This window comes from Oncorhynchus masou, chromosome 27 (assembly GCF_036934945.1).
Source record: "Oncorhynchus masou masou isolate Uvic2021 chromosome 27, UVic_Omas_1.1, whole genome shotgun sequence".
In the NCBI taxonomy this organism is placed as follows: domain Eukaryota; kingdom Metazoa; phylum Chordata; class Actinopteri; order Salmoniformes; family Salmonidae; genus Oncorhynchus; species Oncorhynchus masou.
Genome location: NC_088238.1, coordinates 62,140,570 through 62,168,108, shown reverse-complemented (window position 1 = coordinate 62,168,108; position 27,539 = coordinate 62,140,570). Strand labels below are relative to the sequence as shown.

At 40.6% G+C, this 27,539-nt stretch overlaps 19 non-coding genes across 19 annotated transcripts; all 19 read right to left on the bottom strand.

Moving 5' to 3' along the window:
* Positions 1-1,563: 1,563 nt before the first annotated feature.
* trnar-ucu (transfer RNA arginine (anticodon UCU)) lies at positions 1,564-1,636 on the bottom strand. The gene has a single exon. It is a non-coding gene; the product is annotated as a tRNA-Arg (tRNA).
* Positions 1,637-2,573: 937 nt separating this feature from the next.
* Positions 2,574-2,646, bottom strand: trnar-ucu (transfer RNA arginine (anticodon UCU)). The gene has a single exon. It is a non-coding gene; the product is annotated as a tRNA-Arg (tRNA).
* A 935-nt stretch (positions 2,647-3,581) lies between these two features.
* On the bottom strand, positions 3,582-3,654 carry trnar-ucu (transfer RNA arginine (anticodon UCU)). Its single transcript has one exon. It is a non-coding gene; the product is annotated as a tRNA-Arg (tRNA).
* Positions 3,655-3,938: 284 nt separating this feature from the next.
* Positions 3,939-4,011, bottom strand: trnar-ucu (transfer RNA arginine (anticodon UCU)). The gene has a single exon. It is a non-coding gene; the product is annotated as a tRNA-Arg (tRNA).
* A 934-nt stretch (positions 4,012-4,945) lies between these two features.
* On the bottom strand, positions 4,946-5,018 carry trnar-ucu (transfer RNA arginine (anticodon UCU)). Its single transcript has one exon. It is a non-coding gene; the product is annotated as a tRNA-Arg (tRNA).
* A 284-nt stretch (positions 5,019-5,302) lies between these two features.
* On the bottom strand, positions 5,303-5,375 carry trnar-ucu (transfer RNA arginine (anticodon UCU)). Its single transcript has one exon. It is a non-coding gene; the product is annotated as a tRNA-Arg (tRNA).
* Positions 5,376-6,309: 934 nt separating this feature from the next.
* Positions 6,310-6,382, bottom strand: trnar-ucu (transfer RNA arginine (anticodon UCU)). The gene has a single exon. It is a non-coding gene; the product is annotated as a tRNA-Arg (tRNA).
* Positions 6,383-6,666: 284 nt separating this feature from the next.
* On the bottom strand, positions 6,667-6,739 carry trnar-ucu (transfer RNA arginine (anticodon UCU)). The gene has a single exon. It is a non-coding gene; the product is annotated as a tRNA-Arg (tRNA).
* A 935-nt stretch (positions 6,740-7,674) lies between these two features.
* On the bottom strand, positions 7,675-7,747 carry trnar-ucu (transfer RNA arginine (anticodon UCU)). Its single transcript has one exon. It is a non-coding gene; the product is annotated as a tRNA-Arg (tRNA).
* Positions 7,748-8,041: 294 nt separating this feature from the next.
* trnar-ucu (transfer RNA arginine (anticodon UCU)) lies at positions 8,042-8,114 on the bottom strand. Its single transcript has one exon. It is a non-coding gene; the product is annotated as a tRNA-Arg (tRNA).
* Positions 8,115-8,680: 566 nt separating this feature from the next.
* On the bottom strand, positions 8,681-8,753 carry trnar-ucu (transfer RNA arginine (anticodon UCU)). The gene has a single exon. It is a non-coding gene; the product is annotated as a tRNA-Arg (tRNA).
* Positions 8,754-9,686: 933 nt separating this feature from the next.
* Positions 9,687-9,759, bottom strand: trnar-ucu (transfer RNA arginine (anticodon UCU)). The gene has a single exon. It is a non-coding gene; the product is annotated as a tRNA-Arg (tRNA).
* A 566-nt stretch (positions 9,760-10,325) lies between these two features.
* trnar-ucu (transfer RNA arginine (anticodon UCU)) lies at positions 10,326-10,398 on the bottom strand. The gene has a single exon. It is a non-coding gene; the product is annotated as a tRNA-Arg (tRNA).
* Positions 10,399-11,332: 934 nt separating this feature from the next.
* trnar-ucu (transfer RNA arginine (anticodon UCU)) lies at positions 11,333-11,405 on the bottom strand. The gene has a single exon. It is a non-coding gene; the product is annotated as a tRNA-Arg (tRNA).
* A 934-nt stretch (positions 11,406-12,339) lies between these two features.
* trnar-ucu (transfer RNA arginine (anticodon UCU)) lies at positions 12,340-12,412 on the bottom strand. The gene has a single exon. It is a non-coding gene; the product is annotated as a tRNA-Arg (tRNA).
* A 935-nt stretch (positions 12,413-13,347) lies between these two features.
* On the bottom strand, positions 13,348-13,420 carry trnar-ucu (transfer RNA arginine (anticodon UCU)). The gene has a single exon. It is a non-coding gene; the product is annotated as a tRNA-Arg (tRNA).
* A 932-nt stretch (positions 13,421-14,352) lies between these two features.
* Positions 14,353-14,425, bottom strand: trnar-ucu (transfer RNA arginine (anticodon UCU)). The gene has a single exon. It is a non-coding gene; the product is annotated as a tRNA-Arg (tRNA).
* Positions 14,426-15,358: 933 nt separating this feature from the next.
* trnar-ucu (transfer RNA arginine (anticodon UCU)) lies at positions 15,359-15,431 on the bottom strand. Its single transcript has one exon. It is a non-coding gene; the product is annotated as a tRNA-Arg (tRNA).
* A 933-nt stretch (positions 15,432-16,364) lies between these two features.
* trnar-ucu (transfer RNA arginine (anticodon UCU)) lies at positions 16,365-16,437 on the bottom strand. The gene has a single exon. It is a non-coding gene; the product is annotated as a tRNA-Arg (tRNA).
* Positions 16,438-27,539: the final 11,102 nt, after the last annotated feature.

The window sequence follows — 27,539 nt, the reverse complement described above, 5'->3', positions numbered from 1 at the left end:
ACCTATATGGATTGATAGAAGCAGTAAAAAAAAGAATCTCGGAGGGCACAGAGACATGCACATGAAATTCTTCAATTTAAAAAAAATCCCTGTTTACACTTCATTTCTAAAAGTAGTATTGGATACCTTCGATCCATCAACCTCTTTGTTATGTGCCCAGCTCTTCTCTTCTGTTTGCACTTCATTGCTAAAAGCAAACTGGATAGCAGAGGATGGTTTCAATCCCTAAATCACTCGGTTAACTGCCCTGCACACTTCCACATCATCCCTCCACTTTCAGATCCCCCAAAACAATACTTGAACTCACAATAAATGGATTAGGTGGTCAGTGTCTTAAGTCACTTTGGAAATGTGGGATCAGCATGACCTATACGAACTGATAGAAGCAGTTGTAAAAAATTGCATTTCGGAGGGCACAGAGACATGCCCATGAAATTCTCCTTTTTATCCCTGTTAAATCTTCATTTATAAAAATTGAATCAGAAAACTTCAATCCATCAAATCTTATGTTGCGTGCTGATCTCTCTACCTACATAGGAATTTGTATTCATCCACCCCAGATGGGACTCATACCCACAATACCTGGCTTAGAAGGCCAGTGCCTTATCCATTAGGCCACTGGGGCACTTGCTGAAAATGAACTGGATAGCAGAGAGTGGTTTTGACCGATCGTACATGTGGTTAAAGTAGACATTACGCGTCCGCTTCGCTTCTGTAATCAGCATGACCTGTACAAACTGACAGAAGCAGTCAAAAAATTATCACGGAGGGCACTGAAACATGCCCATGAATTGATGGTTTAATATTTCTGTTTGCACTTCATTGCTATTAGCAAACTGAATAGCAGAGGATGGTTTCGATCCATAAATCCCTGGGTTAACGGCCAGGCACACTTCCACTTCATCACTCCACTTTCAGGTACCCCGAAAAGATACTTGAATTCACAATACATGGATTAGGAGATCAGTGTCTTAAGCCACTGTGTCTCTCTGTGATCAGCATGACCTATATGGATTGATAGAAGCAGTAAAAAAAAAAGAATCTCGGAGGGCACAGAGACATGCACATGAAATTCTTCAATTTAAAACAAATCCCTGTTTACACTTCATTTCTAAAAGTAGTATTGGATACCTTCGATCCATCAACCTCTGTGTTATGTGCCCAGCTCTTCTCTTCTGTTTGCACTTCATTGCTAAAAGCAAACTGGATAGCAGAGGATGGTTTCGATGCCTAAATCACTTGGTTAACTGCCCTGCACACCTCCACATCATCCCTCCACTTTCAGATCCCCCAAAACAATGCTTGAACTCACAATAAATGGATTAGGTGGTCAGTGTCTTAAGTCACTGTGGAAATGTGGGATCAGCATGACCTATACGAACTGATAGAAGCAATTGTAAAAAAAATAAAATGCATTTCGGAGGGCACAGAGACATGCCCATGAAATTCTCCTTTTTATCCCGGTTAAATCTTCATTTCTAAAAATTGAATCAGAAAGCTTCAATCCATCAAACCTTATGTTAGGTGCTGATCTCTCTTCCAACGTAGGAATTTGCGTTCATCCACCCCAGATGGGACTCGAACCCACAATCCCTGGCTTAGAAGGCCAGTGCCTTATCCATTAGGCCACTGGGGCACTTGCTGAAGATTTACTGGATAGCAGAGAGTGATTTCGACCGATCGTACACGTGGTTAAAGAAGACATTACGCTTCCGCTTCGCTTCTGTAATCAGCATGACCTGTACAAACTGACAGAAGCAGTCAAATAATTATCACGAAGGGCACTGAGACATGCCCATGAATTGATGGTTTAATATTTCTGTTTGCACTTCATTGCTATTAGCAAACTGAATAGCAGAGGATGGTTTCGATCCATAAATCCCTGGGTTAACGGCCAGGCACACTTCCACTTCATCACTCCACTTTCAGGTACCCCGAAAAGATACTTGAATTCACAATACATGGATTAGGAGATCAGTGTCTTAAGCCACTGTGTCTCTCTGTGATCAGCATGACCTATATGGATTGATAGAAGCAGTAAAAAAAAAGAATCTCGGAGGGCACAGAGACATGCACATGAAATTCTTCAATTTAAAACAAATCCCTGTTTACACTTCATTTCTAAAAGTAGTATTGGATACCTTCGATCCATCAACCTCTGTGTTATGTGCCCAGCTCTTCTCTTCTGTTTGCACTTCATTGCTAAAAGCAAACTGGATAGCAGAGGATGGTTTCGATGCCTAAATCACTTGGTTAACTGCCCTGCACACCTCCACATCATCCCTCCACTTTCAGATCCCCCAAAACAATGCTTGAACTCACAATAAATGGATTAGGTGGTCAGTGTCTTAAGTCACTGTGGAAATGTGGGATCAGCATGACCTATACGAACTGATAGAAGCAATTGTAAAAAAAATAAAATGCATTTCGGAGGGCACAGAGACATGCCCATGAAATTCTCCTTTTTATCCCGGTTAAATCTTCATTTCTAAAAATTGAATCAGAAAGCTTCAATCCATCAAACCTTATGTTAGGTGCTGATCTCTCTTCCAACGTAGGAATTTGCGTTCATCCACCCCAGATGGGACTCGAACCCACAATCCCTGGCTTAGAAGGCCAGTGCCTTATCCATTAGGCCACTGGGGCACTTGCTGAAGATTTACTGGATAGCAGAGAGTGATTTCGACCGATCGTACACGTGGTTAAAGAAGACATTACGCTTCCGCTTCGCTTCTGTAATCAGCATGACCTGTACAAACTGACAGAAGCAGTCAAAAAATTATCACGGAGGGCACTGAGACATGCCCATGAATTGATGGTTTAATATTTCTGTTTGCACTTCATTGCTATTAGCAAACTGAATAGCAGAGGATGGTTTCGATCCATAAATCCCTGGGTTAACGGCCAGGCACACTTCCACTTCATCACTCCACTTTCAGGTACCCTGAAAAGATACTTGAATTCACAATACATGGATTAAGAGATCAGTGTCTTAAGCCACTGTGTCTCTCTGTGATCAGCATGACCTATATGGATTGATAGAAGCAGTAAAAAAAAAGAATCTCGGAGGGCACAGAGACATGCACATGAAATTCTTCAATTTAAAAAAAATCCCTGTTTACACTTCATTTCTAAAAGTAGTATTGGATACCTTCGATCCATCAACCTCTGTGTTATGTGCCCAGCTCTTCTCTTCTGTTTGCACTTCATTGCTAAAAGCAAACTGGATAGCAGAGGATGGTTTCGATGCCTAAATCACTTGGTTAACTGCCCTGCACACCTCCACATCATCACTCCACTTTCAGATCCCCCAAAACAATGCTTGAACTCACAATAAATGGATTAGGTGGTCAGTGTCTTAAGTCACTGTGGAAATGTGGGATCAGCATGACCTATACGAACTGATAGAAGCAATTGTAAAAAAAAAAATGCATTTCGGAGGGTACAGAGACATGCCCATGAAATTCTCCTTTTTATCCCTGTTAAATCTTCATTTCTAAAAATTGAATCTGAAAGCTTCAATCCATCAAACTTTATGTTAGGTGCTGATATCTCTTCCAACGCAGGAATTTGCGTTCATCCACCCCAGATGGGACTCGAACCCACAATCCCTGGCTTAGAAGGCCAGTGCCGTATCCATTAGGCCACTGGGGCACTTGCTGAAATTTTACTGGATAGCAGAGAGTGATTTCGACCGATCGTACACGTGGTTAAAGAAGACATTACGCTTCCGCTTCGCTTCTGTAATCAGCATGACCGGTACAAACTGACAGAAGCAGTCAAAAAATTATCACAGAGGGCACAGAGACATGCCCATGAAATTCTCCTTTTTATCCCTGTTAAATCTTCATTTCTAAAAATAGAATCAGAAAGCTTCAATACATCAAACTTTATGTTAGGTGCTGATCTCTCTTCCAACGTAGGAATTTGCATTCATCCACCCCAGATGGGACTCGAACCCACAATCCCTGGCTTAGAAGGCCAGTGCCTTATCCATTAGGCCACTGGGGCACTTGATGAAAATTTACTGGATAGCAGAGAGTGATTTCGACCGATCGTACATGTGGTTAAAGAAGACATTACGCTTCCGCTTCGCTTCTGTAATCAGCATGACCTGTACAAACTGACAGAAGCAGTCAAAAAATTATCACGGAGGGCACTGAGACATGCCCATGAATTGATGTTTTAATATTTCTTTTTGCACTTCATTGCTATTAGCGAAATGAATAGCAGAGGATGGTTTCGATCCATAAATCACTGGGTTAACGGCCAGGCACACTTCCACTTCATGACTCCACTTTCAGGTACCCCGAAAAGATACATGAATTCACAATACATGGATTAGGAGATCAGTGTCTTAAGCCACTGTGTCTCTCTGTGATCAGCATGACCTATATGGATTGATAGAAGCAGTAAAAAAAAGAATCTCGGAGGGCACAGAGACATGCACATGAAATTCTTCAATTTAAAAAAAATCCCTGTTTACACTTCATTTCTAAAAGTAGTATTGGATACCTTCGATCCATCAACCTCTGTGTTATGTGCCCAGCTCTTCTCTTCTGTTTGCACTTCATTGCTAAAAGCAAACTGGATAGCAGAGGATGGTTTCGATGCCTAAATCACTTGGTTAACTGCCCTGCACACCACCACATCATCCCTCCACTTTCAGATCCCCCAAAACAATGCTTGAATTCACAATAAATGGATTAGGTGGTCAGTGTCTTAAGTCACTGTGGAAATGTGGGATCAGCATGACCTATACGAACTGATAGAAGCAATTGAAAAAAAAAAAATGCATTTCGGAGGGCACAGAGACATGCCCATGAAATTCTCCTTTTTATCCCTGTTAAATCTTCATTTCTAAAAATTGAATCTGAAAGCTTCAATCCATCAAACTTTATGTTAGGTGCTGATATCTCTTCCAACGCAGGAATTTGCGTTCATCCACCCCAGATGGGACTCGAACCCACAATCCCTGGCTTAGAAGGCCAGTGCCGTATCCATTAGGCCACTGGGGCACTTGCTGAAATTTTACTGGATAGCAGAGAGTGATTTCGACCGATCGTACACGTGGTTAAAGAAGACATTACGCTTCCGCTTCGCTTCTGTAATCAGCATGACCGGTACAAACTGACAGAAGCAGTCAAAAAATTATCACAGAGGGCACAGAGACATGCCCATGAAATTCTCCTTTTTATCCCTGTTAAATCTTCATTTCTAAAAATAGAATCAGAAAGCTTCAATACATCAAACTTTATGTTAGGTGCTGATCTCTCTTCCAACGTAGGAATTTGCATTCATCCACCCCAGATGGGACTCGAACCCACAATCCCTGGCTTAGAAGGCCAGTGCCTTATCCATTAGGCCACTGGGGCACTTGATGAAAATTTACTGGATAGCAGAGAGTGATTTCGACCGATCGTACATGTGGTTAAAGAAGACATTACGCTTCCGCTTCGCTTCTGTAATCAGCATGACCTGTACAAACTGACAGAAGCAGTCAAAAAATTATCACGGAGGGCACTGAGACATGCCCATGAATTGATGTTTTAATATTTCTTTTTGCACTTCATTGCTATTAGCGAAATGAATAGCAGAGGATGGTTTCGATCCATAAATCACTGGGTTAACGGCCAGGCACACTTCCACTTCATGACTCCACTTTCAGGTACCCCGAAAAGATACATGAATTCACAATACATGGATTAGGAGATCAGTGTCTTAAGCCACTGTGTCTCTCTGTGATCAGCATGACCTATATGGATTGATAGAAGCAGTAAAAAAAAGAATCTCGGAGGGCACAGAGACATGCACATGAAATTCTTCAATTTAAAAAAAATCCCTGTTTACACTTCATTTCTAAAAGTAGTATTGGATACCTTCGATCCATCAACCTCTGTGTTATGTGCCCAGCTCTTCTCTTCTGTTTGCACTTCATTGCTAAAAGCAAACTGGATAGCAGAGGATGGTTTCGATGCCTAAATCACTTGGTTAACTGCCCTGCACACCACCACATCATCCCTCCACTTTCAGATCCCCCAAAACAATGCTTGAATTCACAATAAATGGATTAGGTGGTCAGTGTCTTAAGTCACTGTGGAAATGTGGGATCAGCATGACCTATACGAACTGATAGAAGCAATTGAAAAAAAAAAAATGCATTTCGGAGGGCACAGAGACATGCCCATGAAATTCTCCTTTTTATCCCTGTTAAATCTTCATTTCTAAAAATTGAATCTGAAAGCTTCAATCCATCAAACTTTATGTTAGGTGCTGATATCTCTTCCAACGCAGGAATTTGCGTTCATCCACCCCAGATGGGACTCGAACCCACAATCCCTGGCTTAGAAGGCCAGTGCCGTATCCATTAGGCCACTGGGGCACTTGCTGAAATTTTACTGGATAGCAGAGAGTGATTTCGACCGATCGTACACGTGGTTAAAGAAGACATTACGCTTCCGCTTCGCTTCTGTAATCAGCATGACCGGTACAAACTGACAGAAGCAGTCAAAAAATTATCACAGAGGGCACAGAGACATGCCCATGAAATTCTCCTTTTTATCCCTGTTAAATCTTCATTTCTAAAAATAGAATCAGAAAGCTTCAATACATCAAACTTTATGTTAGGTGCTGATCTCTCTTCCAACGTAGGAATTTGCGTTCATCCACCCCAGATGGGACTCGAACCCACAATCCCTGGCTTAGAAGGCCAGTGCCTTATCCATTAGGCCACTGGGGCACTTGATGAAAATTTACTGGATAGCAAAGAGTGATTTCGACCGATCGTACATGTGGTTAAAGAAGACATTACGCTTCCGCTTCGCTTCTGTAATCAGCATGACCTGTACAAACTGACAGAAGCAGTCAAAAAATTATCACGGAGGGCACTGAGACATGCCCATGAATTGATGTTTTAATATTTCTGTTTGCACTTCATTGCTATTAGCAAAATGGATAGCAGAGGATGGTTTCGATCCATAAATCACTGGGTTAACGGCCAGGCACACTTCCACTTCATGACTCCACTTTCAGGTACCCCGAAAAGATACATGAATTCACAATACATGGATTAGGAGATCAGTGTCTTAAGCCACTGTGTCTCTCTGTGATCAGCATGACCTATATGGATTGATAGAAGCAGTAAAAAAAAGAATCTCGGAGGGCACAGAGACATGCACATGAAATTCTTCAATTTAAAAAAAATCCCTGTTTACACTTCATTTCTAAAAGTAGTATTGGATACCTTCGATCCATCAACCTCTGTGTTATGTGCCCAGCTCTTCTCTTCTGTTTGCACTTCATTGCTAAAAGCAAACTGGATAGCAGAGGATGGTTTCGATGCCTAAATCACTTGGTTAACTGCCCTGCACACCTCCACATCATCCCTCCACTTTCAGATCCCCCAAAACAATGCTTGAATTCACAATAAATGGATTAGGTGGTCAGTGTCTTAAGTCACTGTGGAAATGTGGGATCAGCATGACCTATACGAACTGATAGAAGCAATTGTAAAAAAAATAAAATGCATTTCGGAGGGCACAGAGACATGCCCATGAAATTCTCCTTTTTATCCCTGTTAAATCTTCATTTCTAAAAATTGAATCAGAAAGCTTCAATCCATCAAACTTTATGTTAGGTATGTTCTCTCTTCCAACGTAGGAATTTGCGTTCATCCACCCCAGATGGGACTCGAACCCACAATCCCTGGCTTAGAAGGCCAGTGCCTTATCCATTAGGCCACTGGGGCACTTGCTGAAGATTTACTGGATAGCAGAGAGTGATTTCGACCGATCGTACACGTGGTTAAAGAAGACATTACGCTTCCGCTTCGCTTCTGTAATCAGCATGACCTGTACAAACTGACAGAAGCAGTCAAAAAATTATCACGGAGGGCACTGAGACATGCCCATGAATTGATGGTTTAATATTTCTGTTTGCACTTCATTGCTATTAGCAAACTGAATAGCAGAGGATGGTTTCGATCCATCAAACTTTATGTTAGGTGCTGATCTCTCTTCCAACTTAGGAATTTGCGTTCATCCACCCCAGATGGGACTCGAACCCACAATCCCTGGCTTAGAATGCCAGTGCCTTATCCATTAGGCCACTGGGGCACTTTCTGAAAATGAACTGGATAGCAGAGAGTGGTTTTGACCGATCGTACACATGGTTAAAGTAGACATCACGCTTCCGCTTCGCTTCTGTAATCAGCATGACCTGTACAAACTGACAGAAGCAGTCAAAAAATTATCACGGAGGGCACTGAGACATGCCCATGAATTGATGGTTTAATATTTCTGTTTGCACTTCATTGCGAAAAGCAAACTGGATAGCAGAGGATGGTTTCAATCCCTAAATCACTCGGTTAACTGCCCTGCACGCTTCTACATCATCCCTCCAATTTCAGATCCCCCAAAACAATACTTGAACTCACAATAAATGGATTAGGTGGTCAGTGTCTTAAGTCACTGTGGAAATGTGGGATCAGCATGACCTATACAAACTGATAGAAGCAATTGTAAAAAAAATTGCATTTCGGAGGGCACAGAGACATGCCCATGAAATTCTCCTTTTTATCCCTGTTAAATCTTCATTTCGAAAATTGAATCAGAAAACTTCAATCCATCAAACTTTTTGTTAGGTGCTGATCTCTCTTCCTGCATAGGAATTTGCATTCATCCACCCCAGATGGGACTCGAACCCACAATCCCTGGCTTAGAAGGCCAGTGCCTTATCCATTAGGCCACTGGGGCACTTTCTGAAAATTTTCTGGATAGCAGAGAGTGATTTCGACCGATCTAACACGTGGTTAAAGAAGACATTACGCTTCCGCTTCGCTTCTGTAATCAGCATGACCTGTACAAACTGACAGAAGCAGTCAAAAAATTATCACGGAGGGCACTGAGACATGCCCATGAATTGATGGTTTAGTATTTCTGTTTGCACTTCATTGCTATAAGCAAAATGAATAGCAGAGGATGGTTTCGATCCATAAATCACTGGGTTAACGGCCAGGCACACTTCCACTTCATCACTCCACTTTCAGATACCCTGAAAAGATACTTGAATTCACGATACATGGATTAGGAGATCAGTGTCTTAAGCCACTGTGTCTCTCTGTGATCAGCATGACCTATATGGATTGATAGAAGCAGTAATAAATAAAAGAATCACGGAGGGCACAGAGACATGCACATGAAATTCTTCAATTTAAAAAAATCCCTGTTTACACTTCATTTCTAAAAGTAGAATTGGATACCTTCGATCCATCAACCTCTGTGTTATGTGCCCAGCTCTTCTCTTCTGTTTGCACTTCATTGCGAAAAGCAAACTGGATAGCAGAGGATGGTTTCAATCCCTAAATCACTCGGTTAACTGCCCTGCACGCTTCTACATCATCCCTCCACTTTCAGATCCCCCAAAACAATACTTGAACTCACAATAAATGGATTAGGTGGTCAGTGTCTTAAGTCACTGTGGAAATGTGGGATCAGCATGACCTATACAAACTGATAGAAGCAGTTGTAAAAAAAATGCATTTCGGAGGGCACAGAGACATGCCCATGAAATTCTCCTTTTTATCCCTGTTAAATCTTCATTTCTAAAAATTGAATCAGAAAGCTTCAATCCATCAAACTTTATGTTAGGTGCTGATCTCTCTTCCAACTTAGGAATTTGCGTTCATCCACCCCAGATGGGACTCGAACCCACAATCCCTGGCTTAGAATGCCAGTGCCTTATCCATTAGGCCACTGGGGCACTTTCTGAAAATGAACTGGATAGCAGAGAGTGGTTTTGACCGATCGTACACATGGTTAAAGTAGACATCACGCTTCCGCTTCGCTTCTGTAATCAGCATGACCTGTACAAACTGACAGAAGCAGTCAAAAAATTATCACGGAGGGCACTGAGACATGCCCATGAATTGATGGTTTAATATTTCTGTTTGCACTTCATTGCGAAAAGCAAACTGGATAGCAGAGGATGGTTTCAATCCCTAAATCACTCGGTTAACTGCCCTGCACGCTTCTACATCATCCCTCCAATTTCAGATCCCCCAAAACAATACTTGAACTCACAATAAATGGATTAGGTGGTCAGTGTCTTAAGTCACTGTGGAAATGTGGGATCAGCATGACCTATACAAACTGATAGAAGCAATTGTAAAAAAAATTGCATTTCGGAGGGCACAGAGACATGCCCATGAAATTCTCCTTTTTATCCCTGTTAAATCTTCATTTCGAAAATTGAATCAGAAAACTTCAATCCATCAAACTTTTTGTTAGGTGCTGATCTCTCTTCCTGCATAGGAATTTGCATTCATCCACCCCAGATGGGACTCGAACCCACAATCCCTGGCTTAGAAGGCCAGTGCCTTATCCATTAGGCCACTGGGGCACTTTCTGAAAATTTTCTGGATAGCAGAGAGTGATTTCGACCGATCTAACACGTGGTTAAAGAAGACATTACGCTTCCGCTTCGCTTCTGTAATCAGCATGACCTGTACAAACTGACAGAAGCAGTCAAAAAATTATCACGGAGGGCACTGAGACATGCCCATGAATTGATGGTTTAGTATTTCTGTTTGCACTTCATTGCTATAAGCAAAATGAATAGCAGAGGATGGTTTCGATCCATAAATCACTGGGTTAACGGCCAGGCACACTTCCACTTCATCACTCCACTTTCAGATACCCTGAAAAGATACTTGAATTCACGATACATGGATTAGGAGATCAGTGTCTTAAGCCACTGTGTCTCTCTGTGATCAGCATGACCTATATGGATTGATAGAAGCAGTAATAAATAAAAGAATCACGGAGGGCACAGAGACATGCACATGAAATTCTTCAATTTAAAAAAAATCCCTGTTTACACTTCATTTCTAAAAGTAGAATTGGATACCTTCGATCCATCAACCTCTGTGTTATGTGCCCAGCTCTTCTCTTCTGTTTGCACTTCATTGCGAAAAGCAAACTGGATAGCAGAGGATGGTTTCAATCCCTAAATCACTCGGTTAACTGCCCTGCACACCTCCACATCATCCCTCCACTTTCAGATCCCCCAAAACAATGCTTGAACTCACAATAAATGGATTAGGTGGTCAGTGTCTTAAGTCACTGTGGAAATGTGGGATCAGCATGACCTATACAAACTGATAGAAGCAGTTGTAAAAAAAAATGCATTTCGGAGGGCACAGAGACATGCCCATGAAATTCTCCTTTTTATCCCTGTTAAATCTTCATTTCGAAAATTGAATCAGAAAACTTCAATCCATCAAACTTTTTGTTAGGTGCTGATCTCTCTTCCTGCATAGGAATTTGCATTCATCCACCCCAGATGGGACTCGAACCCACAATCCCTGGCTTAGAAGGCCAGTGCCTTATCCATTAGGCCACTGGGGCACTTTCTGAAAATTTTCTGGATAGCAGAGAGTGATTTCGACCGATCTAACACGTGGTTAAAGAAGACATTACGCTTCCGCTTCGCTTCTGTAATCAGCATGACCTGTACAAACTGACAGAAGCAGTCAAAAAATTATCACGGAGGGCACTGAGACATGCCCATGAATTGATGGTTTAGTATTTCTGTTTGCACTTCATTGCTATAAGCAAAATGAATAGCAGAGGATGGTTTCGATCCATAAATCACTGGGTTAACGGCCAGGCACACTTCCACTTCATCACTCCACTTTCAGATACCCTGAAAAGATACTTGAATTCACGATACATGGATTAGGAGATCAGTGTCTTAAGCCACTGTGTCTCTCTGTGATCAGCATGACCTATATGGATTGATAGAAGCAGTAATAAATAAAAGAATCACGGAGGGCACAGAGACATGCACATGAAATTCTTCAATTTAAAAAAAATCCCTGTTTACACTTCATTTCTAAAAGTAGAATTGGATACCTTCGATCCATCAACCTCTGTGTTATGTGCCCAGCTCTTCTCTTCTGTTTGCACTTCATTGCGAAAAGCAAACTGGATAGCAGAGGATGGTTTCAATCCCTAAATCACTCGGTTAACTGCCCTGCACACCTCCACATCATCCCTCCACTTTCAGATCCCCCAAAACAATGCTTGAACTCACAATAAATGGATTAGGTGGTCAGTGTCTTAAGTCACTGTGGAAATGTGGGATCAGCATGACCTATACAAACTGATAGAAGCAGTTGTAAAAAAAAATGCATTTCGGAGGGCACAGAGACATGCCCATGAAATTCTCCTTTTTATCCCTGTTAAATCTTCATTTCGAAAATTGAATCAGAAAACTTCAATCCATCAAACTTTTTGTTAGGTGCTGATCTCTCTTCCTGCATAGGAATTTGCATTCATCCACCCCAGATGGGACTCGAACCCACAATCCCTGGCTTAGAAGGCCAGTGCCTTATCCATTAGGCCACTGGGGCACTTTCTGAAAATTTTCTGGATAGCAGAGAGTGATTTCGACCGATCTAACACGTGGTTAAAGAAGACATTACGCTTCCGCTTCGCTTCTGTAATCAGCATGACCTGTACAAACTGACAGAAGCAGTCAAAAAATTATCACGGAGGGCACTGAGACATGCCCATGAATTGATGGTTTAGTATTTCTGTTTGCACTTCATTGCTATAAGCAAAATGAATAGCAGAGGATGGTTTCGATCCATAAATCACTGGGTTAACGGCCAGGCACACTTCCACTTCATCACTCCACTTTCAGATACCCTGAAAAGATACTTGAATTCACGATACATGGATTAGGAGATCAGTGTCTTAAGCCACTGTGTCTCTCTGTGATCAGCATGACCTATATGGATTGATAGAAGCAGTAATAAATAAAAGAATCACGGAGGGCACAGAGACATGCACATGAAATTCTTCAATTTAAAAAAAAATCCCTGTTTACACTTCATTTCTAAAAGTAGAATTGGATACCTTCGATCCATCAACCTCTGTGTTATGTGCCCAGCTCTTCTCTTCTGTTTGCACTTCATTGCGAAAAGCAAACTGGATAGCAGAGGATGGTTTCAATCCCTAAATCACTCGGTTAACTGCCCTGCACACCTCCACATCATCCCTCCACTTTCAGATCCCCCAAAACAATGCTTGAACTCACAATAAATGGATTAGGTGGTCAGTGTCTTAAGTCACTGTGGAAATGTGGGATCAGCATGACCTATACAAACTGATAGAAGCAGTTGTAAAAAAAAATGCATTTCGGAGGGCACAGAGACATGCCCATGAAATTCTCCTTTTTATCCCTGTTAAATCTTCATTTCGAAAATTGAATCAGAAAACTTCAATCCATCAAACTTTTTGTTAGGTGCTGATCTCTCTTCCTGCATAGGAATTTGCATTCATCCACCCCAGATGGGACTCGAACCCACAATCCCTGGCTTAGAAGGCCAGTGCCTTATCCATTAGGCCACTGGGGCACTTTCTGAAAATGAACTGGATAGCAGAGAGTGGTTTTGACCGATCGTACACATGGTTAAAGTAGACATCACGCTTCCGCTTCGCTTCTGTAATCAGCATGACCTGTACAAACTGACAGAAGGAGTCAAAAAATTATCACGGAGGGCACTGAGACATGCCCATGAATTGATGGTTTAGTATTTCTGTTTGCACTTCATTGCTATAAGCAAAATGAATAGCAGAGGATGGTTTCGATCCATAAATCACTGGGTTAACGGCCAGGCACACTTCCACTTCATCACTCCACTTTCAGATACCCTGAAAAGATACTTGAATTCACGATACATGGATTAGGAGATCAGTGTCTTAAGCCACTGTGTCTCTCTGTGATCAGCATGACCTATATGGATTGATAGAAGCAGTAATAAATAAAAGAATCACGGAGGGCACAGAGACATGCACATGAAATTCTTCAATTTAAAAAAATCCCTGTTTACACTTCATTTCTAAAAGTAGAATTGGATACCTTCGATCCATCAACCTCTGTGTTATGTGCCCAGCTCTTCTCTTCTGTTTGCACTTCATTGCGAAAAGCAAACTGGATAGCAGAGGATGGTTTCAATCCCTAAATCACTCGGTTAACTGCCCTGCACGCTTCTACATCATCCCTCCACTTTCAGATCCCCCAAAACAATACTTGAACTCACAATAAATGGATTAGGTGGTCAGTGTCTTAAGTCACTGTGGAAATGTGGGATCAGCATGACCTATACAAACTGATAGAAGCAATTGTAAAAAAATTGCATTTCGGAGGGCACAGAGACATGCCCATGAAATTCTCCTTTTTATCCCTGTTAAATCTTCATTTTGAAAATTGAATCAGAAAACTTCAATCCATCAAACTTTATGTTAGGTGCTGATCTCTCTTCCAACTTAGGAATTTGCGTTCATCCACCCCAGATGGGACTCGAACCCACAATCCCTGGCTTAGAAGGCCAGTGCCTTATCCATTAGGCCACTGGGGCACTTTCTGAAAATGAACTGGATAGCAGAGAGTGGTTTTGACCGATCGTACACATGGTTAAAGTAGACATCACGCTTCCGCTTCGCTTCTGTAATCAGCATGACCTGTACAAACTGACAGAAGCAGTCAAAAAATTATCACGGAGGGCACTGAGACATGCCCATGAATTGATGGTTTAGTATTTCTGTTTGCACTTCATTGATATAAGCAAAATGAATAGCAGAGGATGGTTTCGATCCATAAATCACTGGGTTAACGGCCAGGCACACTTCCACTTCATCACTCCACTTTCAGATACCCTGAAAAGATACTTGAATTCACGATACATGGATTAGGAGATCAGTGTCTTAAGCCACTGTGTCCCTCTGTGATCAGCATGACCTATATGGATTGATAGAAGCAGTAATAAATAAAAGAATCACGGAGGGCACAGAGACATGCACATGAAATTCTTCAATTTAAAAAAAATCCCTGTTTACACTTCATTTCTAAAAGTAGAATTGGATAGCTTCGATCCATCAACCTCTGTGTTATGTGCCCAGCTCTTCTCTTCTGTTTGCACTTCATTGCTAAAAGCAAACTGGATAGCAGAGGATGGTTTCAATCCCTAAATCACTCGGTTAACTGCCCTGCACACCTCCACATCATCCCTCCACTTTCAGATCCCCCAAAACAATGCTTGAACTCACAATAAATGGATTAGGTGGTCAGTGTCTTAAGTCACTGTGGAAATGTGGGATCAGCATGACCTATACAAACTGATAGAAGCAGTTGTAAAAAAAATGCATTTCGGAGGGCACAGAGACATGCCCATGAAATTCTCCTTTTTATCCCTGTTAAATCTTCATTTCGAAAATTGAATCAGAAAACTTCAATCCATCAAACTTTTTGTTAGGTGCTGATCTCTCTTCCTGCATAGGAATTTGCATTCATCCACCCCAGATGGGACTCGAACCCACAATCCCTGGCTTAGAAGGCCAGTGCCTTATCCATTAGGCCACTGGGGCACTTTCTGAAAATGAACTGGATAGCAGAGAGTGGTTTTGACCGATCGTACACATGGTTAAAGTAGACATCACGCTTCCGCTTCGCTTCTGTAATCAGCATGACCTGTACAAACTGACAGAAGGAGTCAAAAAATTATCACGGAGGGCACTGAGACATGCCCATGAATTGATGGTTTAGTATTTCTGTTTGCACTTCATTGCTATAAGCAAAATGAATAGCAGAGGATGGTTTCGATCCATAAATCACTGGGTTAACGGCCAGGCACACTTCCACTTCATCACTCCACTTTCAGATACCCTGAAAAGATACTTGAATTCACGATACATGGATTAGGAGATCAGTGTCTTAAGCCACTGTGTCTCTCTGTGATCAGCATGACCTATATGGATTGATAGAAGCAGTAATAAATAAAAGAATCACGGAGGGCACAGAGACATGCACATGAAATTCTTCAATTTAAAAAAAATCCCTGTTTACACTTCATTTCTAAAAGTAGAATTGGATACCTTCGATCCATCAACCTCTGTGTTATGTGCCCAGCTCTTCTCTTCTGTTTGCACTTCATTGCGAAAAGCAAACTGGATAGCAGAGGATGGTTTCAATCCCTAAATCACTCGGTTAACTGCCCTGCACGCTTCTACATCATCCCTCCACTTTCAGATCCCCCAAAACAATACTTGAACTCACAATAAATGGATTAGGTGGTCAGTGTCTTAAGTCACTGTGGAAATGTGGGATCAGCATGACCTATACAAACTGATAGAAGCAATTGTAAAAAAATTGCATTTCGGAGGGCACAGAGACATGCCCATGAAATTCTCCTTTTTATCCCTGTTAAATCTTCATTTTGAAAATTGAATCAGAAAACTTCAATCCATCAAACTTTATGTTAGGTGCTGATCTCTCTTCCAACTTAGGAATTTGCGTTCATCCACCCCAGATGGGACTCGAACCCACAATCCCTGGCTTAGAAGGCCAGTGCCTTATCCATTAGGCCACTGGGGCACTTTCTGAAAATGAACTGGATAGCAGAGAGTGGTTTTGACCGATCGTACACATGGTTAAAGTAGACATCACGCTTCCGCTTCGCTTCTGTAATCAGCATGACCTGTACAAACTGACAGAAGCAGTCAAAAAATTATCACGGAGGGCACTGAGACATGCCCATGAATTGATGGTTTAGTATTTCTGTTTGCACTTCATTGCGAAAAGCAAACTGGATAGCAGAGGATGGTTTCAATCCCTAAATCACTCGGTTAACTGCCCTGCACACTTCCACTTCATCACTCCACTTTCAGATACCCTGAAAAGATACTTGAATTCACGATACATGGATTAGGAGATCAGTGTCTTAAGCCACTGTGTCTCTCTGTGATCAGCATGACCTATATGGATTGATAGAAGCAGTAATAAATAAAAGAATCACGGAGGGCACAGAGACATGCACATGAAATTCTTCAATTTAAAAAAAATCCCTGTTTACACTTCATTTCTAAAAGTAGAATTGGATACCTTCGATCCATCAACCTCTGTGTTATGTGCCCAGCTCTTCTCTTCTGTTTGCACTTCATTGCGAAAAGCAAACTGGATAGCAGAGGATGGTTTCAATCCCTAAATCACTTGGTTAACTGCCCTGCACGCTTCCACATCATCCCTCCACTTTCAGATCCCCCCAAACAATACTTGAACTCACAATAAATGGATTAGGTGGTCAGTGTCTTAAGTCACTGTGGAAATGTGGGATCAGCATGACCTATACAAACTGATAGAAGCAGTTGTAAAAAAATTGCATTTCGGAGGGCACAGAGACATGCCCATGAAATTCTCCTTTTTATCCCTGTTAAATCTTCATTTTGAAAAATTGAATCAGAAAACTTCAATCCATCAAAATTTTTGTTAGGTGCTGATCTCTCTTCCTGCATAGGAATTTGCATTCATCCACCCCAGATGGGACTCGAACCCACAATCCCTGGCTTAGAAGGCCAGCGCAGGCAATACGCTCGACCTCATCTTTACTAGATCCTGTTCTTCCACTAACCTCACTGCAACTCCCCTCCAAGTCTCCGACCACTACCTTGTATCCTTTTCCCTCTCGCTCTCATCCAACACTTCCCACACTGCCCCTACTCGGATGGTATCGCACCGTCCCAACCTTCGCTCTCTCTCCCCCGCTATTCTCTCCTCTTCCATCCTATCATCTCTTCCCTCTGCTCAAACCTTCTCCAACCTATCTCCTGATTCTGCCTCCTCAACCCTCCTCTCTTCCCTTTCTGCATAGTTTGACTCTCTATGTCCCCTATCCTCCAGGCCGGCTCGGTCCTCCCCTCCCGCTCCGTGGCTCGACGACTCATTGCGAGCTCACAGAACAGGGCTCCGGGCAGCCACTTTCTACCACTCTAAATTCCAAGCATCTGCCTCTAACCCTTATTAAGCTCTTTGCCACCTTCTCCTCCCTCCTGAATCCTCCTCCCCTCCCCCCCTCCTCCCTCTCTGCAGATGACTTCGTCAACCATTTTGAAAAGAAGGTCGACGACATCCGATCCTCGTTTGCTAAGTCAAACGACACCGCTGGTTCTGCTCACACTGCCCTACCCTGTGCTCTGACCTCTTTCTCCCCTCTCTCTCCAGATGAAATCTCGCTTCTTGTGACGGCCGGCCGCCCAACAACCTGCCCGCTTGACCCTATCCCCTCCTCTCTTCTCCAGACCATTTCCGGAGACCTTCTCCCTTACCTCACCTCGCTCATCAACTCATCCCTGACCGCTGGCTACGTCCCTTCCGTCTTCAAGAGAGCGAGAGTTGCAACCCTTCTGAAAAAACCTACACTCGATCCCTCCGATGTCAACAACTACAGACCAGTATCCCTTCTTTCTTTTCTCTCCAAAACTCTTGAACGTGCCGTCCTTGGCCAGCTCTCCCGCTATCTCTCTCAGAATGACCTTCTTGATCCAAATCAGTCAGGTTTCAAGACTAGTCATTCAACTGAGACTGCTCTTCTCTGTATCACGGAGGCGCTCCGCACTGCTAAAGCTAACTCTCTCTCCTCTGCTCTCATCCTTCTAGACCTATCGGCTGCCTTCGATACTGTGAACCATCAGATCCTCCTCTCCACCCTCTCCGAGTTGGGCATCTCCGGCGCGGCCCACGCTTGGATTGCGTCCTACCTGACAGGTCGCTCCTACCAGGTGGCGTGGCGCCACGCGCTCTCACCACTGGTGTCCCCCAGGGCTCTGTTCTAGGCCCTCTCCTATTCTCGCTATACACCAAGTCACTTGGCTTTGTCATAACCTCACATGGTCTCTCCTATCATTGCTATGCAGACGACACACAATTAATCTTCTCCTTTCCCCTTCTGATGACCAGGTGGCGAATCGCATCTCTGCATGTCTGGCAGACATATCAGTGTGGATGACGGATCACCACCTCAAGCTGAACCTCGGCAAGACGGAGCTGCTCTTCCTCCCGGGGAAGGACTGCCCGTTCCATGATCTCGCCATCACGGTTGACAACTCCATTGTGTCCTCCTCCCAGAGTGCTAAGAACCTTGGCGTGATCCTGGACAACACCCTGTCGTTCTCAACTAACATCAAGGCGGTGGCCCGTTCCTGTAGGTTCATGCTCTACAACATCTGCAGAATACGACCCTGCCTCACACAGGAAGCGGCGCAGGTCCTAATCCAGGCACTTGTCATCTCCCGTCTGGATTACTGCAACTCGCTGTTGGCTGGGCTCCCTTTCTGTGCCATTAAACCCCTACATCTCATCCAGAACGCCGCAGCCCGTCTGGTGTTCAACCTTCCCAAGTTCTCTCACGTCACCCCGCTCCTCCGCTCTCTCCACTTGCTTCCAGTTGAAGCTCGCATCCGCTACAAACCATGGTGCTTGCCTACGGAGCTGTGAGGGGAACGGCACCGCAGTACCTCCAGGCTACTGTCTCTATTAAAACATGACAGACCAGCTATATCTACTGTCTCTATTATATTATGATAGACCAGCTAGATCTACTGTCTCTATTAAGACATGACAGACCAGCTATATCTACTGTCTCTATTATATTATGATAGACCAGCAAGATATACTGTCTCTATTAAGACATGACAGACCAGCTATATCTACTGTCTCTATTATATTATGATAGACCAGCAAGATATACTGTCTCTATTATAGTATGACAGACCAGCATGATCGACTGTCTTTATTATATTATGACAGACCAGCTAGATCTACTGTCTCTATTAAATTACGATAGACCAGCGAGATCTACTGTCTCTATTATATTATGATAGACCAGCAAGATATACTGTCTCTATTATAGTATGACAGACCAGCTAGATCTACTGTCTCTATTATATTATGACAGACCAGCTAGATCTACTGTCTCTATTATATTATGACAGACCAGCTAGATATACTGTCTCTATTATATTATGACAGACCAGCAAGATCTACTGTCTTTATTATATTATGACAGACCAGCTAGATCTACTGTCTCTATTATATTATGTAAGACCAGCTAGATCTACTGTCTCTATTATATTATGACAGACCAGCTAGATCTACTGTCTCTATTATATTATGACAGACCAGCTAGATCTACTGTCTCTATTATATTATGACAGACCAGCTAGATCTACTGTCTCTATTATATTATGACAGACCAGCTAGATCTACTGTCTCTATTATATTATGACAGACCAGCTAGATCTACTGTCTCTATTATATTATGACAGACCAGCCAGATCTACTGTCTCTATTATATTATGACAGACCAGCTAGATCTACTGTCTCTATTATATTATGACAGACCAGCTAGATCTACTGTCTCTATTATATTATGACAGACCAGCTAGATACACTGTCTCTATTATATTATGACAGACCAGCTAGATCTACTGTCTCTATTATATTATGACAGACCAGCTAGATCTACTGTCTCTATTATATTATGACAGACCAGCTAGATCTACTGTCTCTATTATATTATGACAGACCAGCGTTATCTACTGTCTCTATTATATTATGACAGACCAGCTAGATCTACTGTCTCTATTATATTATGACAGACCAGATAGATCTACTGATCTACTGTCTCATGACAGACCAGCTAGATCTACTGTCTCTATTATATTATGACAGACCAGCTAGATCTACTGTCTCTATTATATTATGACAGACCAGCTAGATCTACTGTCTCTATTATATTATGACAGACCAGCTAGATCTACTGTCTCTATTATATTATGACAGACCAGCTAGATCTACTGTCTCTATTATATTATGACAGACCAGCTAGATCTACTGTCTCTATTATATTATGACAGACCAGCTAGATCTACTGTCTCTATTATATTATGACAGACCAGCTAGATCTACTGTCTCTATTATATTATGACAGACCAGCTAGATCTACTGTCTCTCTATTATATTAAGACAGACCAGCTAGATCTACTGTCTCTATTATATTATGACAGACCAGCTAGATCTACTGCATCTATTATATTAAGACAGACCAGCTAGATCTACTGTCTCTATTATATTATGACAGACCAGCTAGATCTACTGTCTCTATTATATTAAGACAGACCAGCTAGATCTACTGTCTCTATTATATTATGACAGACCAGCTAGATCTACTGTCTCTATTATATTATGACAGACCAGCTAGATCTACTGTCTCTATTATATTATATTATGACAGACCAGCTAGATCTACTGTCTCTATTATATTATGACAGACCAGCTAGATCTACTGTCTCTATTATATTATGACAGACCAGCTAGATCTACTGTCTCTATTATATTATGACAGACCAGCTAGATCTACTGTCTCTATTATATTATGACAGACCAGCTAGATCTACTGTCTCTATTATATTATGACAGACCAGCTAGATCTACTGTCTCTATTATATTATGACAGACCAGCTAGATCTACTGTCTCTATTATATTATGACAGACCAGCTAGATCTACTGTCTCTATTATATTATGACAGACCAGCTAGATCTACTGTCTCTATTATATTATGACAGACCAGCTAGATCTACTGTCTCTATTATATTATGACAGACCAGCTAGATCTACTGTCTCTATTATATTATGACAGACCAGCTAGATCTACTGTCTCTATTATATTATGACAGACCAGCTAGATCTACTGTCTCTATTATATTATGACAGACCAGCTAGATCTACTGTCTCTATTATATTATGACAGACCAGCTAGATCTACTGTCTCTATTATATTATGACAGACCAGCTAGATCTACTGTCTCTATTATATTATGACAGACCAGCGAGATCTACTGTCTCTATTATATTATGACAGACCAGCTAGATCTACTGTCTCTATTATATTATGACAGACCAGCTAGATCTACTGTCTCTATTATATTATGACAGACCAGCTAGATCTATCAGCTAGATCTACTGTCTCTATTATATTATGACAGACCAGCTAGATCTACTGTCTCGATTATATTATGACAGACCAGCTAGATCTACTGTCTCTATTATATTATGACAGACCAGCTAGATCTACTGTCTCTATTATATTATGACAGACCAGCTAGATCTACTGTCTCTATTATATTATGACAGACCAGCTAGATCTACTGTCTCTATTATATTATGACAGACCAGCTAGATCTACTGTCTCTATTATATTATGACAGACCAGCTAGATCTACTGTCTCTATTATATTATGACAGACCAGCTAGATCTACTGTCTCTATTATATTATGACAGACCAGCTAGATCTACTGTCTCTATTATATTATGACAGACCAGCTAGATCTACTGTCTCTATTATATTATGACAGACCAGCTAGATCTACTGTCTCTATTATATTATGACAGACCAGCTAGATCTACTGTCTCTATTATATTATGACAGACCAGCTAGATCTACTGTCTCTATTATATTATGACAGACCAGCTAGATCTACTGTCTCTATTATATTATGACAGACCAGCTAGATCTACTGTCTCTATTATATTATGACAGACAGCTAGATCTACTGATATGACAGACCTGTCTACTATTATATTATGACAGACCAGCTATATCTACTGTCTCTATTATATTATGACAGACCAGCTAGATCTACTGTCTCTATTATATTATGACAGACCAGCTAGATCTACTGTCTCTATTATATTATGACAGACCAGCTAGATCTACTGTCTCTATTATATTATGACAGACCAGCTAGATCTACTGTCTCTATTATATTATGACAGACCAGCTAGATCTACTGTCTCTATTATATTATGACAGACCAGCTAGATCTACTGTCTCTATTATATTATGACAGACCAGCTAGATCTACTGTCTCTATTATATTATGACAGACCAGCTAGATCTACTGTCTCTATTATATTATGACAGACCAGCTAGATCTACTGTCTCTATTATATTATGACAGACCAGCTAGATCTACTGTCTCTATTATATTATGACAGACCAGCTAGATCTACTGTCTCTATTATATTATGACAGACCAGCTAGATCTACTGTCTCTATTATATTATGACAGACCAGCTAGATCTACTGTCTCTATTATATTATGACAGACCCAGATCTACTGTCTCTATTATATTATGACAGATCTACTGTCTCTATTATATTATGACAGACCAGCTAGATCTACTGTCTCTATTATATTATGACAGACCAGCTAGATCTACTGTCTCTATTATATTATGACAGACCAGCTAGATCTACTGTCTCTATTATATTATGACAGACCAGCTAGATCTACTGTCTCTATTATATTATGACAGACCAGCTAGATCTACTGTCTCTATTATATTATGACAGACCAGCTAGATCTACTGTCTCTATTATATTATGACAGACCAGCTAGATCTACTGTCTCTATTATATTATGACAGACCAGCTAGATCTACTGTCTCTATTATATTATGACAGACCAGCTAGATCTACTGTCTCTATTATATTATGACAGACCAGCTATCTACTGTCTCTATTATATTATGACAGACCAGCTAGATCTACTGTCTCTATTATATTATGACAGACCAGCTAGATCTACTGTCTCTATTATATTATGACAGACCAGCTAGATCTACTGTCTCTATTATATTATGACAGACCAGCTAGATCTACTGTCTCTATTATATTATGACAGACCAGCTAGATCTACTGTCTCTATTATATTATGACAGACCAGCTAGATCTACTGTCTCTATTATATTATGACAGACCAGCTAGATCTACTGTCTCTATTATATTATGACAGACCAGCTAGATCTACTGTCTCTATTATATTATGACAGACCAGCTAGATCTACTGTCTCTATTATATTATGACAGACCAGCTAGATCTACTGTCTCTATTATATTATGACAGACCAGCTAGATCTACTGTCTCTATTATATTATGACAGACCAGCTAGATCTACTGTCTCTATTATATTATGACAGACCAGCTAGATCTACTGTCTCTATTATATTATGACAGACCAGCTAGATCTACTGTCTCTATTATATTATGACAGACCAGCTAGATTTACTGTCTCATTATATTATGACAGACCAGCTAGATCTACTGTCTCTATTATATTATGACAGACCAGCTAGATCTACTGTCTCTATTATATTATGACAGACCAGCTAAATCTACTGTCTCTATTATATTATGACAGACCAGCTAGATCTACTGTCTCTATTATATTATGACAGACCAGCTAGATCTACTGTCTCTATTATATTATGACAGACCAGCTAGATCTACTGTCTCTATTATATTATGACAGACCAGCTAGATCTACTGTCTCTATTATATTATGACAGACCAGCTAGATCTACTGTCTCTATTATATTATGACAGACCAGCTAGATCTACTGTCTCTATTATATTATGACAGACCAGCTAGATCTACTGTCTCTATTATATTATGACAGACCAGCTAGATCTACTGTCTCTATTATATTATGACAGACCAGCTAGATCTACTGTCTCTATTATATTATGACAGACCAGCTAGATCTACTGTCTCTATTATATTATGACAGACAGCTAGATCTACTGTCTCTATTATATTATGACAGACCAGCTAGATCTACTGTCTCTATTATATTATGACAGACCAGCTAGATCTACTGTCTCTATTATATTATGACAGACCAGCTAGATCTACTGTCTCTATTATATTATGACAGACCAGCTAGATCTACTGTCTCTATTATATTATGACAGACCAGCTAGATCTACTGTCTCTATTATATTATGACAGACCAGCTAGATCTACTGTCTCTATTATATTATGACAGACCAGCTAGATCTACTGTCTCTATTATATTATGACAGACCAGCTAGATCTACTGTCTCTATTATATTATGACAGACCAGCTAGATCTACTGTCTCTATTATATTATGACAGACCAGCTAGATCTACTGTCTCTATTATATTATGACAGACCAGCTAGATCTACTGTCTCTATTATATTATGACAGACCAGCTAGATCTACTGTCTCTATTATATTATGACAGACCAGCTAGATCTACTGTCTCTATTATATTATGACAGACCAGCTAGATCTACTGTCTCTACTGTCTCTATTATATTATGACAGACCAGACCTAGATCTACTGTCTCTCTATTATTATGACAGACCAGCTAGATCTACTGTCTCTATTATATTATGACAGACCAGCTAGATCTACTGTCTCTATTATATTATGACAGACCAGCTAGATCTACTGTCTCTATTATATTATGACAGACCAGTCTCTATGACAGACCATCTACTGTCTCTATTATATTATGACAGACCAGCTAGATCTACTGTCTCTATTATATTATGACAGACCAGCTAGATCTACTGTCTCTATTATATTATGACAGACCAGCTAGATCTACTGTCTCTATTATATTATGACAGACCAGCTAGATCTACTGTCTCTATTATATTATGACAGACCAGCTAGATCTACTGTCTCTATTATATTATGACAGACCAGCTAGATCTACTGTCTCTATTATATTATGACAGACAGCTAGACTGTCTCTATTATATTATGACAGACTGATCTACTGATCTACTGTCTATTATATTATGATTATGTCTCTATTATATTATATGACAGACCAGCTAGATCTACTGTCTCTATTATATTATGACAGACCAGCTAGATCTACTGTCTCTATTATATTATGACAGACCAGCTAGATCTACTGTCTCTATTATATTATGACAGACCAGCTAGATCTACTGTCTCTATTATATTATGACAGACCAGCTAGATCTACTGTCTCTATTATATTATGACAGACCAGCTAGATCTACTGTCTCTATTATATTATGACAGACCAGCTAGATCTACTGTCTCTATTATATTATGACAGACCAGCTAGATCTACTGTCTCTATTATATTATGACAGACCAGCTAGATCTACTGTCTCTATTATATTATGACAGACCAGCTAGATCTACTGTCTATATTTATGACAGACCAGCTAGATCTAATGTCTCTATTATATTATGACAGACCGGCTAGATCTACTGTCTCTATTATATTATCTACTGTCTCTATTATATTATGACAGACCAGCTAGATCTACTGTCTCTATTATTTTATGACAGACCAGGTAGATCTACTGTCTCTAATATATTATGACAGACCAGCTAGATATACTGTCTCTATTATATTATGACAGACCAGCTAGATCTACTGTCTCTATTATATTATGACAGACCAGCTAGATCTACTGTCTCTATTATATTATGACAGACCAGCTAGATCTACTGTCTCTATTATATTATGACAGACCAGCTAGATCTACTGTCTCTATTATATTATGACAGACCAGCTAGATCTACTGTCTCTATTATATTATGACAGACCAGCTAGATCTACTGTCTCTATTATATTATGACAGACCCAGCTATTAGATGACAGACCTAGATCTACTGTCTCTATTATATTATGACAGACCAGCTAGATCTACTGTCTCTATTATATTATGACAGACCAGCTAGATCTACTGTCTCTATTATATTATGACAGACCAGCTAGATCTACTGTCTCTATTATATTATGACAGACCAGCTAGATCTACTGTCTCTATTATATTATGACAGACCAGCTAGATCTACTGTCTCTATTATATTATGACAGACCATGACTATTATATTATGACAGACCAGCTAGATCTACTGTCTCTATTATATTATGACAGACCAGCTAGATCTACTGTCTCTATTATATTATGACAGACCAGCTAGATCTACTGTCTCTATTATATTATGACAGACCAGCTAGATCTACTGTCTCTATTATATTATGACAGACCAGCTAGATCTACTGTCTCTATTATATTATGACAGACCAGCTAGATCTACTGTCTCTATTATATTATGACAGACCAGCTAGATCTACTGTCTCTATTATATTATGACAGACCAGCTAGATCTACTGTCTCTATTATATTATGACAGACCAGCTAGATCTACTGTCTCTATTATATTATGACAGACCAGCTAGATCTACTGTCTCTATTATATTATGACAGACCAGCTAGATCTACTGTCTCTATTATATTATGACAGACCAGCTAGATCTACTGTCTCTATTATATTATGACAGACCAGCTAGATCTACTGTCTCTATTATATTATGACAGACCAGCTAGATCTACTGTCTCTATTATATTATGACAGACCAGCTAGATCTACTGTCTCTATTATATTATGACAGACCAGCTAGATCTACTGTCTCTATTATATTATGACAGACCAGCTAGATCTACTGTCTCTATTATATTATGACAGACCAGCTAGATCTACTGTCTCTATTATATTATGACAGACCAGCTAGATCTACTGTGTCTATTATATTATGACAGACCAGCTAGATCTACTGTCTCTATTATATTATGACAGACCAGCTAGATCTACTGTCTCTATTATATTATGACAGACCAGCTAGATCTACTGTCTCTATTATATTATGACAGACCAGCTAGATCTACTGTCTCTATTATATTATGACAGACCAGCTAGATCTACTGTCTCTATTATATTATGACAGACCAGCTAGATCTACTGTCTCTATTATATTATGACAGACCAGCTA